Source organism: Hyperolius riggenbachi, chromosome 1 (genome assembly GCF_040937935.1).
Source record: "Hyperolius riggenbachi isolate aHypRig1 chromosome 1, aHypRig1.pri, whole genome shotgun sequence".
Classification (NCBI taxonomy): domain Eukaryota; kingdom Metazoa; phylum Chordata; class Amphibia; order Anura; family Hyperoliidae; genus Hyperolius; species Hyperolius riggenbachi.
In genome coordinates, this window is record NC_090646.1 from 131,123,594 (window position 1) to 131,137,785 (window position 14,192).

The window sequence follows — 14,192 nt, forward strand, 5'->3', positions numbered from 1 at the left end:
TAGGAGTAGATGCATTGGCCCAGACATGGGACTTTCAGATCGCCTATGCATTTCCTCCAATCCCTCTATTGTCAATGGTATTGCAGAAACTAAGAACGACAGCAATGTATCTGATATTGATTGCGCCCAATTGGCCAAAACGACTCTGGTTCACAATACTAAATTCAATGTTGGTGGACAGACCGATCCATTTGAGGGACAGACACAATGTACTAAGAAAAGAAGGCGAGTTGACTCAGATTCCCAATCTTCAGCTGACAGCGTGGTTTCTGAAGGGCAAATCCTAAGGCAAAGAGGTTTATCTGACAGAGTGACAAAGACAATATTAAATAGTAGAAAGAAGGTTACAAGAGCTATTTACTTAAAATATTGGAAAACCTTTTGTAGCTGGAAAAAAGAGGTAGGTCTGAGATCAAATAGACTGGCGACAGTATTAGAATTCTTGCAAGACGGTATTGACAAGAAGCTGGCATTAAGTACATTAAAGGTGCAAGTTGCAGCCCTTTCAGTTTTTCTTAATAGGCGGTTAGCCTTAGAACCATTAGTTATTAGATTTATGAAATCAGTAGAACGATCCAGACCAATAATAAAACGTTCATATCCTAGATGGAACTTAACCTTAGTGTTAAACACTCTAATGAGTGATGAGTTTGAACCGTTGAGCAGTATTTCATTACGATTGTTGACTATTAAGACAATTTTCCTCGTAGCTATGACCTCAGCAAGGAGGATAAGTGAACTGGAAGCCCTGAGTTCAGTCGAACCTTTTTGTATGGTTTTTCATGATAGAGTAGTCCTGAAGACGACAAGTGAATTCTTGCCAAAGGTAGCTACTATATCCAATAGGATGCAAGAGATTGTATTGCCATCCTTTTGCAAAAACGCCACTGATCCCAGAGAGATGAGATGGCATAACTTAGACGTCAGAAGATGTTTACTATATTACCTTGACAGAACTAAGGAATTCAGGAAATCTACAGCATTATTTATTAACTTTTCTGGAGCAACAAGAGGGAAAAGTATGTCCAAAGCATCTATAGCAAGATGGATCAAGATCTGCATTAATGAAGCATATAGACTTAAAGGTGTACCATGTCCAAAGGATATAACAGCACATTCAGCTAGGTCAGTTGCAACTTCCTGGGCTTACAGAGCTGGAGCTACGGCAACCGACATCTGCAAGGCGGCAACCTGGAAGACGGTTAACACCTTCATCAGGCACTACAGGTTGGATCTACTATCGGCGGAAGAACAGGCTTTTGGAAGGAAAGTTCTTCAAGCTGTGATCCCTCCCTAAGGTTAGTGTTGTTCATTGCATATCATCTCATATGTAGCACCTGTCCTGGAGGGTTATTGGAAAAAACCAAAATTAGCTTACCTGGTAATGCTGTTTTTAATAACCCTCCAGGACAGGTGACCCACCCTAAGACTTATACGTGCACGTAAATAACGGTATGTTGTAAACATGTGTTTATGTAAATTGTAAGTATATATTTATGTAATATGTAAGGTATTCTATCGGAACAGTTAATTGAGACGTACTGGCAGGTAGAGATTAGAGGTGGAACTTATAGAGAGCTAGTCCTTTGTGTTTCCTGTTGGGGGCGGGCCCGAATCTCATATGTAGCACCTGTCCTGGAGGGTTATTAAAAACAGCATTACCAGGTAAGCTAATTTTGGTTTTTTTTTGATCGATTGGTCTCTTTGGTGCTGAGACCTTAGACTTTGGCACGCTTTTTGGATACAAGTCCTTTTTGCTTGGGTGCTTCTCCAACCATGTTGTTTGAACCTAATGAATGGATATTTTTTTAGCCAAACTATGTAAGTCTGGGATCTGTTTTATCTATTTCCTCACATCTGACTGTAAACCTGAAGCGAAAAAAAGTATGATATAATGAATTGTATGTGTAGCATGGATAATAATTAGAACATTAGCAGCAAAAAAAAAAATCACCATTAGAGCAGATTATCAGAAATTAGACAAGAAAGTTGTTGAATTACAGTGTATGTCCGCACATATGTTGCACAGCACTTCTAGAGCTCTGATGCTGGGCATACACGGCTTGTTTTTGCTGCTCGATTCTCCCGCTCGATCGTTTTGTCACTCGATTCCGCAGGTGATTCTCTTATATTCTGCTCGTTTTACTTATCTTTTTCCATTCACTGCAATCCGGAATCGAGCGACGAAAAGATCAGGCAGGAGATTGGACGTTACTGCAGCGTTACTGTGCCTGTGCAGAACACTCTCAGCAGCAGGAGCGCAATCGCAAAGGATGTCTGCACATGTGCAGAAGCCATCGACTTGATGAGTCAATGAGCCACTACTGACCTCACAACAGGCGCGTGGAGCAGTGCGGACCTTCGGCAAGGGACACACACACTTCTACCAGCTGGAAGAAGCCTCAGGAAAGTTAATGTCAATACTTTATTTTATCTGGGTACTTTTGACTTAATATTTTTATTGGGGGGTCATGTGACAATTTGATTTATTATCTGAATTCATGTTGTGACTACTTAACTTATTTTATATGTTTATGTTTTAATTGTGTTCAGGGGTTGTTCTGCCTGTGAGAGAGTTGGAAAGGATGCAGTTATGGGGGAATGAGACTCTGCTTGGAGAGGGGGCGCAATTTCAGAGTTTGCCATAAGCGCTGTTGTACCCAGACACACCACTGCATGCTTGTCCATGATTTCTGCTGCACATGAGCCACTCATAAAAAATGCAATTTTTGTAACTTTAGCGTTAAGCATTATCTTTTATTTTGTGACACTTACTTGATGTGTCAGAAATATTGCAGTGTAAAGAAGCTTCTTCTTGAGCTCTGATGATTAGCCTCTTGGCAGTCACATAGCTGTCATTGGATGGTTGGCAGAATCCTTGAGGGTGCTTTGTAGAAAGGAGGTGACGGCCTGCTTCAGTGAGAGGAGTACTGCATGTAACATTCCATGTGGCCCTCACATCCACAGACAGAAAGGAAAGCAAATGCTTCAAAGGCTGAAGGCCACCATCACAAGACCAGGGGTTTTCTGATAAATCGACATCTGATCGCAGGACATGGCTAAACAAAAACACCAGTGGTGAGATGCTCACTAGTGTATTGCTATGTAGCTTCAGGACCTGGTAAATGAAGGTATAAGGTAGATATAATTATATCTCAATACATTGTAAGAGCAGAACCCTCCACACCACCTCCCCCACCCACTACTGGTTATTGTTTTTGCTGTACATATTCTGCCACAGTACCAGTGCTTATTCATAAGGTCAGATACAATGGAAATTGGAGCAAAACTACATCAGTTGGATTGTGCGGGGCCGGCCTTTGCCCTGAGTAACCTGGTCGATCGCTCAGGGCGCCACAAAATTCCTGGAAGGGGTACAGAGACCTCCGATTACAGACCACCTTGAAGCTTTGGCCCAGGCCATGCCCCTTATGCATATGCCTGTGTGCACCCAGTGATTCTCCTCCCACCCCTGCAACAACATTGGGCAAGGATAGAGATGAATGGCTGCACCAGATTAAAGGGAACCTGAACTGAGTAAAATTATTTAAAATAAACACATGACATAGCTGCAAATGAATATTACATACTTACCTCACTTTCAGTTCCGCTCAGAGGCTCACCATTTTCTTCTTACAGTGATCCCTTCGGGTTCTGACAAGATTTTGTCAGAACTGAAACATACCAGTTGCTGTCAGTTATATATCAGCAGCTTTCAGCCCCCTCTCCCTAGCCACTCCCTAGTATTTTCAATAGCATCACTCTCTCCCCTCTAGACCCTCAGTAAGTCCCTCCCTCCCTCCCTATCTAGCCCCAAGCATACTTGGTGGCCTCACTATCTCCCCTCCACATCATCAGTAAGTTGTTGTTCCCCCTCCCCCCACATCCTCAGTAGTGTCACTCTCTCTCCTCCAGACCATAAGTAATCCCCTATCTTCCCATCCACCCACCTGCATCCTCAGTAGCCTCACTCTCTCCCCAAGACCCTTAGCAATAGCATACTCAGTGGTCGCCCTATCTTCCTTCCTAATCATCACTAAGTCCCTCTCTTACATGATGTGATACCATACGATGTTTCTCTAATTTTTACCCAGTTTGCAATACAACGGTTTTTATTACACTGATCATCTCTGATTTTGCTCCTGAATAACTTCTTGTTCTATGTTTAGAATATTTTCAGCTTTGAAGCCTGCTATCTAACATCTCTTTAAAATGCATTCAATGAGATTTTGGAGTTCTCATAAGCTGTAAGCCGTAATCATCAAAATGATAACAAGTAAAGGCTTGTATATCTTGCTTTGCATATAATGAGTCTATTTCATATATTAGTTTCACCTGTTAAGTTGTATTACTGAAATAAATGGACTTTTGCTCTATATTCTAATTTTTCCAAGTTTCACCTGTAGTGGTGAAGGAGAGTCTGTACACCAGCTGAAAGACCCTTAGCCTATTTTCAAAATAATTGATTTAATTTGATATCATAACCAAAATACAAAACAGCCACCTGCAGACTTGTGAGGTCTCGGAAGGCATCAGGATGGATCCTGCTGATTCTGTTCCCCCCTAGATCTACATTCTGGAGACGTGTACAGCTTACAAAGTCATCTCGTTGAATATGAAGAATCTTGTTGGCTGATAGGCTTAGAACCTGTAGAGATTGCAGTTTGCCCAGTCCTGTAATGAAAAATAAAATGGAGCATGTGAGTAAACACAGTGTTATCAACTGTATGCACTACTCTTTTTACACTTCTTTGAAAGATTATTATTTTTATGAATGTTTTTTGTTTCTGAAAAAAAAGATGAACTTTGTCACAGTTACAGTAAAATGTGAGTATGTGCAGGTTTTATTTCACTTCACCTCTTGAATTTGTTGTATTAATAATAGGCGTGGGCATCCATGATAGTGGATAGTACTCTGGCCTGGCACCATTAGGGTTCCAGATTCCAGTCTCAGCCAGGATACTGTCGACATCAAAGAGGCGGTATGTTCTCTCTCTTTCTAAGTGCCCCCCCTTGGCCTATTGGCTTGATGCATCAAACAGCGCTAAATCTACTGTGCACACATAGGGTGGGTTACTATTAGCACGCACACAGAGCGCGCAATCCTGTTTCTGTAACGTAAGCTCCTAACTGCTGTGCAATGCGCTCATAGCGTGACTGTGGTACTCTACTAGTGTGGTAGCTACTGTGGTAATTACTGTAGTATTGGCTGTCACGGAGGAGCCGTGAGAAAAGAGAACGCAATTGTAATCGGTTTTCTGCACAGATTGTCGTTGACGTGCCAGATCACGATTGAATGTTTAGGGCCTCGCAGACTTAAGCTCTGGGGGTCTTAGTTTGGGAATCTGTCCATCTCAGCTGCTAGCAGAACTCTTTTCATGAAGTCCCCTTTTGTCTGACTGTCCCAAGGTATGTTTAATTAGCAAAGAACAAAGGGTTTCTTTCCATGGGCAGATGACAGTTTGAAGGATACCATTTGGTGATTCCAGCAGAAGTTCCTTCATGGTGTAACGATCGGTGTAACACAGAGAGGATCTGATTATCGGTGATCTGCAGTATCACCGAGAATACAGATATATACCTGATTATTGATGATCTGCAGTATCACCGATAATCAGATATATCTCTAACCTCTGGACACCTGAGTAATATGAGTGTTTGGTACAACAGTAATACTTTGAGGAGAGCACCCGTATAGAGGGTGCAAGGCAGTAAGAGATACTGCCCAAAGAACAGGCTCCTTCCAATGGCCTGAGGTTCCCCAAGGGGAGGAGTCAGGTTGAGAGTGGGAAGGACCAGAGTGTGAGTGACACCAATGGTGGAGTGTCACTGACAGATCTGTGAACTATCTCTAAACAGAGGAGATAGTTCTCAAGGTCGGACAAGCCAGGTCGGCAACAGACAGACAGATCAGGTACAGAGACAACAAACTGATTCGGAATCCTAAGGCAAGCAAGGTTTGGCAACGGAGAATCAGATATAGCAAAGTACCAAATCAGAGATCAGAAGAGTGGTCGGGAAAGCAGAAGGTCATAACAAATAATCAAACAATGCCTAGTCTTAGGTGTGAGCTCCTTGATCATCAACACCCCGGAACTAGTCTGAAATATGACAAGATGGTAACGCTAATTCCTAGTCTTGGGTGTAAGTTCCGTAGTCATCAACACCCCGGAACTAGTCTGAAGGATAACACAGATAATATACAGTATTCCTAGTCTGAGGAGTGAGGTCCGTGATCATCAACACCCTGGAACTGGTCTAGAGAATAACACAGATGAAATACAGTATTCCTAGTCTGGGGTGTGAGGTCTGTGATCATCAACACCCTGGAACTGGTCTAGAGAATAACACAGATTCTGACAAAAAGGTCTGAGTGCTTCCACGTAGTGATCGCAACGACAGACACCAGAAAATTGACCAGCACCCAGTATATATACTATAGCGCTCTCCAGCGCCTCCCCTAAGTGCTGGACCAATGAGAACTGATAGAATTGTCAGCTGACCGGCTTGGTCAGCTGACTTCCTTCTGACTGTCATAAAATCTCTGCCTCTCAGCGCGCGCGTCCTTCTGAACCTGTGTGGACTATCAGTCCCAGCCACACCAGGCATGTGTTGTAACCCATCCGCTGTGCTGAACGCGGAACCAGCCGCACCGCTATCAGAGCATGCGGCGGTTTCTCCGCGTTCAGCCATACTGACAGATGTAGGCCTATGCGCGCAACCTGCCGCGTTGGACGCGGAATCAGCCGCCTTGCTCTGAGTACCCGCGGCGGCTTTTCCGCGTTTTCTCACACATGGGCAGTGACACGTAAGTTTGAAGACTTCCCAGCAGTAAGCAAAAGTGTTGTTGTAAGGACAGGATAAACCCAGCAGAAGATCAGACATCTTGACTCCGCCGGGGGCAGAGGGAAAATAAATGCTATGTATGATTTTTGCGTGTCTAAGGAATACCATGCCCGGGACAGTTATGGAAGTTCTATCATTGGATTTGTGGAGTTTTGATGGACATTTTGATACCAGTCTTGGGGGGCCAGGGATAAGCCACGACAAAGTATTAAACCTCTCAGGAGATAAACATAATATGGTAGCCAAGTCTGATGTCATAGGAATTGTCATATTCTGAGGAATATGAATCTGTGGTTATGTGTGTGCGGGACGCGTAAGCTTAGTTATGAAATTTGTCATATTGGCTGACTGGAAAATGTCCCACCCAGAAGGGTAACTGCCCCTGTCCCGCACCTGGGCTGAACCTGAGACCCCACCCAAAAATGTGGGTCATTCAAAAGAACTTGGCAGGGACTTCTCCCCCAGTCCTCCAAATTCCATCGTCATGAAGGCATGCTGTTGCTCTGAGAACTGAGCAGCGGCCATATTTGTTTGAACTTTGCTCCGGAAAGAAAGAAACTTAATGTGCATACCCAGAAGGACATTTTCACCTGAGCTTAAGTATTCATATTTTCTTCCCTTTTTATTTTTATACTGCAAAACTATCATCTCCATAATTGTTGATTTTAATGATTTTCTGTTTATATTAATTATTTATATTGCATTTATAATAAAATACTTCTAAAAGTCATTTATTTTTCAGCGACGCCTACTATTCAGCAACACAAAACAAATCCTAGCCTTCCAAAGAGTCTCTACTACAGTTAATAGCTAGATAAAAATGTGTTTTAACCGTTTTATTTGCAACTCACAAGCTCCCTTCTAGCCTGTCTGCTGCCAAAATTCCAGTGGTTTCTGCACACTGATTGCAACCACAGATTGCATGGTCTGTGTGCTGGAACTGATTGGAAGACATTGTGCGGTCTGGCCACTAGGGGGCGTGTGACATTGGCTGTTCTAGTGAAGTACTGTGGTCACACTACGAGCGCATCGTACAGCACTTGGGAGCACACGGTACATGTACAGGACCGCACGCTGAGTGCGTGCGCTAATAGTAACCCACATTGTGTGTGCACAGTAGATGTATCACTGTTTAATGCATCAGGCTATATATGTGAGCTACAGTTAATGGTAGTCAGTAACATGAATTCTTTGATCTACTCGGTACTGCACTGTGGAAGATCTTTGTGCCATATAAATGCATAAAATAATATTAATGTGCAGTGTCAATTAATTAGAAATGCCATGGCTATTTCCAATGTGTAATGCAGTATCGCAAATATTTGAAAGGGAAGGGGGGGGGGGGCCTTTTTGGATTCATTATGGCTTGCTGTAAACATCCCTGTGGTTTTGGTCCTTGGTACTGTTACCTTGCAAGTCCTACCAAAGAGTCATACAGTATCAGTCCATGGCTTGCACTCATGAACGTCATCATAGCCTGACACAGTTGTCTGCAAGCTGGAGGTTATGGATTAATAAGTATGCTGTACACCTATGGTTCTGAATGCACAACTAGCTTACTCAGGAATGTAAAGAAATGATTTGCAATTTTGCATATTCAGTCACTGAGCTGAAGTGATGCATTATGGGAGCAATGTCTCTGACATGTGAAGTTCAATATTGGTAAGTAGCTTCTGTTTCAGGAAGACAAAGTAGTAAGTATGTTACATTTAGGCCCCTTCTTCTATAATCGCACCACAATGGTTCGGAACGGTTGCCTTGCATCTTTACTACTGCAGTGCGACCATACAGTGAGGCATACTTTCTAATGACGCACAGCAGCTCTTGGGTTGCCACATTGGGACCCACCACACCGCAGTCAATGTGATAGCCCCATAGGGCTGTCACTGCTTCTGCAACAGGATGCGTTTTTGTGCGATGTGACGGAATGTACCGCCATGAGTGTGAAAGGGCCCTTTGTGATACATGCAGGGAGATGATGTATTCCCTTGCCTAATGCAAATCCTTCACTTCTTGGCCCAGTGGTTGTATATACAGACCTACGCGAGATATATGTGCATTCAGTTGTCTGCAGTCACATTCTGCTTGTCAATAAATACACCATATTCACATGTCGGGTTACAATAAAGCTTGAATATTTCAAATTTACATAATGAGTGTTTGGGCACTATGGCTATCAGATTAATGTTACTGAGTATGGAGACTACATCTTATCTACTCCACTGTAGTCCCAGATATCATGGTGTCGGGAATGAGTGACTGTATTGCTGAATTTACATTGTGAGGATTTCCATTGCCTCATTTGAACTGCATAAAACCATTTGGATTAGTGGTGAAATGTTTTCTTCAATACAAACCAGCAAAAATGCCAGTTGGAACTGGTATATTGTCAGCTGTCTGTCTTTAAATACATTAAACCAATAAATGCCAATAGCAGTAAAACTGTGCTGGGATTTTCTTGTATTGTGACCTCCAGACAAAGCATTTTACTACAGTTTTGGATAGTGTAACTTTAAAGGGAACCATGCACCACTTTTTTTCCTGGTTTCTAATAGCTATAGGAGCTGCAATGTTCCCTCTCCCCTTCTAGCTGCTCGTTATTTATCTATGGGAAGGTGTAAAAATGGCATCTGTGACCTCTGTAAACTCTTTGAAGAACAGTGTCCAAACTACTCCTCAAAACACCGCTACCCACATTGTTGGCATGCATATAAATTATGCTATTGAGATGGCCTGGGTGCTAAAAATGGTGCTTTAATTTAAACACTGATGGTCTCAGGACAGGATTTGGGGCAGGGGAAAAATTTGACAGGACCATAACTCCTCCCCACCCAGCACAACATGTTTTCATGTGTTTTGGAGAGAATCATTGTTTTGGAGATTCACCACTTTTTTTCAGGACATATAGCTATAAAAATCCAAAAGCGGTTCTAAAAACATTTTCATGCCAGTAATTGAGCTTTATAGTCCAACTAATTTGAAGGTTCAACAAAACAAATTCTTACAGCACTCAGGCTAATAAGTGAATATAATCATTATAAAGAAGCAAAGTGATGGCCATTGGCTAGAATGCCTGCTACATGCAGCTGCCAGGTCAGCTATGATTTTCAAACATCACTACAGCTCACTTCCTGTCTCTCTAGGTTGCAGCTGGTGGACTATAAGTCACCCAAAGGAGAAAGAACAAATATCTGACAATAATTATTTTTCTCTGCATCCAGGGGTGTAACTACAAATTATGATCTTTCTATCTCAGCTTTCAGCCACCCCTTCCCCTGTGATGCCCTCTATGGCATAGGGGTCCATTTCCCAGGAGTTACCATATATAAGAAGTGTAAAAACCATGATCCCTATAAGAGTTTGAAGATCATGACTCGTTCCTCCTGTGAAAAGTGTGTCCTATGGAACAGTAAATATTTGGACCCCCTCAGCCCTTAATCCCCTGTGGCAGCAGAGCTTGCTCCCTCAGAAGTTGCACCTCTACCTGCGCCCCTGCATTGAAAACAAGTGGCTTCTATAGGATTATGCGGACATGTAACGGTAAAAACAGAATCTGCATTGTGGGAACTGCTGAGCAAGTAGTACCTCCCTCAGTGTCAGGGGTGAGCCTGGGGTGCCTGGCACCTGGGTGCAAGATTTTCTCTGGCGCCTATGGGAGTGGTTAAATTAACCGTGCCCAACCACATAACCACACCCATGTCCTGCCTAATCACACCCACACCTTCCACCTCTTTACGCATGCATGCGATACCCCATTCCTACCCCTCTTCCATTGGCTTGCTCCTGGCTGGCTTTGGCTGCCTGCAAGTCTGCTAGTCTCTGGACTGACTCAGGCTAAGAGGCTCTGCGAGTGCAACGCAGTCACGCACTGCGTATTTATGGCTGCCTGCGGCCACCCTACTCTTGCTCGCTGTCGTCGGCTCCTCCCCCCGCCAAGCCCAAGCGTGAGGTGGGCTGCCTGTATCTTTCCCGTTGCGCCGCACAGCCTGCCAGTGCTACCAACCTTTCACGTTACTTTTTACTGACAAATACCTAAAAATTTACTGACAAAAGATTTTTACTGACAACATTTCCCCACTAAATGCACATAAGAGACAGCGTTTCACCAGTAAATGCACGTAATGACAGACAATCTTTCATCAGTAAATGCACATAATGAGAGACAGCTTTTCCCCAGTAAATGCACATAATAAGAGACAGCTTTTCACCAGTAAATGCACATAAGAGAAGGTTTTTTTCACCAGTAAATGCACATAACAAGAGACCGCTTTTCACCAGCAAATGCACATAATAAGAGACCGCTTTTCACCAGCAAATGCACATAATAAGAGGCCACTTTTCACCAGCAAATGCACATAATAAGAGGCCGCTTTTCACCAGCAAATGCACATAATAAGACACAGCTTTTCACCAGCAAATGCACATAATAAGAGACAGCTTTTCACCAGCAAATGCACATAATAAGAGACAGATTTTCATCAGTAAATGCACATAATGACAAACAGCCAGTGTCCCCAGTAGAGGTAGCCAGGGGGTATATGTGCCCAGTAGAGGTAGCCAGGGGTTATATGTGCCCAGTAGAGGTAGCCAGGGGGTATATGTGCCCAGTAGAGGCAACCAGGGGGTATATGTGCCCAGTAGAGGCAACCAGGAGGTATATGTGCCCAGTAGAGGCAGCCAGGGTGTATATGTGCCCAGTAGAGGTAGCCAGGGGGTATATGTGCCCAGTAGAGGTAGCCAGGGGGTATATGTGCCCCGTAGAGGTAGCCAGGGGGTATATGTGCCCCGTAGAGGTAGCCAGGGGGTATATGTGCCCCGTAGAGGTAGCCAGGGGGTATATGTGCCCCGTAGAGGTAGCCAGGGTTATATGTGCCCAGTAGAGGTAGCCAGGGGGTATATGTGCCCAGTAGATGTAGCCAGGGGGTATATGTGCCCAGTAGATGTAGTGAGTGACAGGGACCCCCGTTAGTTAGTTAGTGAGTGACAATCCCCCACAGCCCACCCCCCCCTTAGCCGCCGCCGCTTCCCCCTCACCTTGCAGCAGCGTCAGACCTCGATCAGCGGGCGACCCGACCAGTAAGAGGGCGCCGGACGCACCCGCTCTAAATGCGGAAGTGATGTCACTTCTGCATATCAGTGCGGCGTGCTAGGTCCTAGCGCCCGCACTACTGGTTGCCGCCTGATCGAGGTCTGACGTGGCGCCGGTGCACCTGCTGCTAGAGGGAGGGAGGGAGAGAGCGGCGGCCACAGGGGGAGAGCGACGCCGGGCGGCTCCTCTCAGAGGCAGGCGCCTGGGTGCCTTGCACCCGCAGCACCCGCCCAGGCTCGGCCCTGCTCAGTGTGTATAACCTTTTAGTCTATCACATTGTTAGTGCGTGTGTTTGTAGATAATCTGTTTTTTCTTTTTTGTTTGTTTGCCGTAGTAAATATGATTACCCGCAGGCTCACTGTGGATCAAACAACATGAACGAATTACATGCCGAGTATCATTCATTTCTTTATCTATTTTTTATTTTTTAACTTCTCACTTCTGCAGTGTATTGATTTTTTTTACCATCTTTCGGAAAAGTTCTTCTTTAAGTCTGAGTGGATAGGTGAATAGCTACAGACTAGCACAGCTACACAAAGGTCTTTTGAATGTTAAAAGTTAATCTTTAGAGGTAATACCTATAGTTTACACAAATCAACATGTTGACTTTACAAATCTGATTTTTTTAGTTTTACACGTACTCGGGCATTAAGATATCACTGTGGGATATGCTTCAGTGTTTTACCTTTGGGAATGGCAGTCAACCTATTCCCTCTGAGGGCCAGAGTTTGCAGTGAAGCCAGAGGTGTTACTTTCTCCTGCTGTCTGCCATTCTTGAACAATGATGCTCTGTAAATACGGTTATTGCTCATGTCCAAGGTTTCCAGATACAAGAACTTGGAGAAAAGATTCAGATGTAATGCTGACAGTTCATTATAACTGATGTCTACATGCTTGGTGGCCTTCAGGCATCTTAGTAGATGGAGTGAGGAAGTTCCATTCTTAATTCCATGATCCAGGAAGAGATCTGGAAGAGAGGAAATCCCGGTGGAGCTGCAGTTCAGAAATTGCATATTGTACCACTGACATCCAGAATAATGGGAGATGGTTTCACAGCCACTAACAGAGGCAACAACCAGACTGGCAATCACCACTATTAGGTAAGGACCTTCCATGATCCTAAGTGTATAAAGACAAAACAATACTTAGATATTAAAATATACTTGGTATCAAGATACAAAATGTTCTGGGGCATTCATTCAATTATGTTCAAACAACATAATGAAAACCCATCTACCCCAAGCAAAATAGTATACAAAATTGAAGGGAACCAGAGACGAAGTACCCTCATGTATTTTACCATATATATCAGTGGGAACATTAGAGAAAACACCTACCTTGCTTTCTGTTTCATTCTGCACGCCACAGCCTGCTTCTAATCAGCCCTGATAAAATCCCCGACTGAGCATTCAGTCTGGCTTTGCTCAGGAAAATTTAAAGCTCAGTCTGTGTCCTCTCATGTCTTTTCAAGTCTAAGCCTGCCCCCTGCTGGCTCTGCTCAGGAATCATTATAGCTGAGTCATTATAGCAAAGCCAGACTGAATGCTCAGTCGGGGATTTTATCAGGTCTGATAAGAAACAAGCTGTGCAGTGCAGAATTAAACAGAAAGCATGGTAGGTGTTTTCTCTAATGTTCCCACTGATCTATATGGTAAAATACATGAGGGTGCTTTGTCTCTGGTTCACTTTAAATACACATCATACATCCTAAACAAAGAAGGGGTAAGTTAAAAAAAAGCAAAAATTGCATGGTTAGAGCAAGTCATTCAGATACAGGTAAAGATCATCAGTTGACACCAGGGTGGATAAGCAGTTAGCCCTCTCGCCTTGCTATATTCCCAGGTTTAAATCCCAGCCAGGACACTTTCTGCATGGGTTTGTATGCTCTCCCCATTTCATCTGTGTGTTTCAACTTCCTCCCACATCCTAAAACATACTTATAGGCTAGGTTCACAGTTGTCAGTTGCATAACTTAGGCGTTATAATGACTGTGAACTGCAATGGAGACTGGACTTAGGCCTCAATTCACTAAGATCATGCTAGAGATAATAAGGCAAGAGAAAACTTACCTCCACACGTGAGAGAGTTATCTTACCTCTTCATTCCTAAAGTTACCTCTCCTGTAGTTAATTTACCTCCTCTGTAGTTATTTTCACATGCAGCTAATTAACAGCCTGTCTTTAACTCTGGAGTTATTTTAAGGATTGGAGAGTTAATTTAAAGACAGAAGAGTTAACTTTAGGCTTGCCTGAGGTAA